This window comes from Macadamia integrifolia, chromosome 10 (assembly GCF_013358625.1).
Source record: "Macadamia integrifolia cultivar HAES 741 chromosome 10, SCU_Mint_v3, whole genome shotgun sequence".
Classification (NCBI taxonomy): Eukaryota; Viridiplantae; Streptophyta; class Magnoliopsida; order Proteales; family Proteaceae; genus Macadamia; species Macadamia integrifolia.
Window position 1 is genome coordinate 18793670 of NC_056566.1, and position 1474 is coordinate 18795143.

At 36.7% G+C, this 1474-nt stretch overlaps 1 long non-coding RNA gene across 1 annotated transcript in view; it reads left to right on the forward strand.

Moving 5' to 3' along the window:
- Positions 1–181, forward strand: part of LOC122092089 — a 4831-nt gene extending 4650 nt beyond the window's left edge. The window contains exon 2 of the long non-coding RNA XR_006144095.1: positions 33–181. This is a non-coding gene — a long non-coding RNA (uncharacterized LOC122092089). The remainder of the gene's footprint in view (positions 1–32) is intronic.
- Positions 182–1474: the final 1293 nt, after the last annotated feature.

The following is a 1474-nucleotide window of genomic DNA, read 5'->3' on the forward strand; positions in this document are numbered from 1 at the left end:
TCCAAAAAGAAACAAGAACGACCCTTTTGCAGGTTTCTTCCAATGGTTTCTTCCAATGTGTCTCTATGTAATAAATTCTTCTTCTATGTACTACGATAATTCTCTGTTTAGTGGCTGATATGCATCGGATAAATGCATGTATCTGATCTGGTTTGAGTAGTGGAATTAGACTCTCTCTCTCTCTCTCTCTCTCTCTCTCTCTCTCTCTCTCTCTCTCTCTCTGTTATGGTGTCATCTATAGGAAGGACATGATCCGCTCTCTATCCGAGTGTGGATCAGGTTTTGTACGGTCTGATCCATACAAATGGAATTCATTGCAGATTCTTTTTTTTTTTTTAATGTGTTAAAGCTTTCATCTTAAAATTAATTCACTCTAAGATAAAAGTCTCACATGGTATCAGAGCGGATATGTTGGGCCTATGTTGATGATGGGTTCCTTGTTCAACCCACGAAGACATAGTCATAAGAAACCTGCACATAAAGTGGAATATTGAGATAGTCTTACATCAATTGTGAATAACTCAACTATCTTGTATAAGAGTCACAAGAGGTCACTCCACTTCAAATCAATTGGTTTTAAGATGAAAATCTCAACAAGATGGATTCCATCTATGTGGATCAATCCAGTATGAAAATGATTCTCGTATGAAGACTTGATCCACCCTATGAAATGGAGAGCAGAACCAATAGCAGTGGTCCTTCTAGAAGCCCAAATCTTGTTATGCCCATTCATTTAAATTTAGGTGCTAAACAATGGGAGAGAAAATGCCTCAACTCTCAAGCAGTGGCCAAATTAGGTGATAAGATCGATGCTGTAGTATTTTACTATAGTAACTAAATTAGATCACTAATTGAGAGGTCCATCGTTACAAAATGAACATAGGGGGATTACTTATTCAAAGCAATTTATGGAATCAAAAGAGTCCAAAACAATGTAATTGGTGTTAAGACCAATTTTTAATTCTTGCAAAGTCAAATCCAAGCCTGTTCTACTTATGAACAGATGATGCAGGGCCAATTCTAATTTTGGATCCAATCCCTTCTCTTGAGCTATACCTAACACTTCTGAAAATGTAGATATTCCTGGTCTTAATTAATAAGGTGAGATGAAGACCCTAATTTTTGGACCCTCGTGATCGAGTTTATGGTTGTTAAAAATGCAGAGCAATAGTCAAACGATGGAGGGGAGACAACCCTCATAAATAGGCGTGGTCACCAATTCACAATCTAACCTGGGTGGGGTATATGACAATGATCCCAACCTATAATGGGAGATTTTCATTAGTTAATATGTATATAACCAAATTATTCATACAATTTAGACAGACACGGAATAGATCTTTCAAAGAATAAAGGTTTTTTCGAATAAGTTAATTCATTGGGTACCCTACAGATCCATTCTTTTTTCTATTCAAAGATCAGCCCTGTATCTCTGTGTTTTCACGTCGAGAATTCTTTGCTGATGAAGAGATGT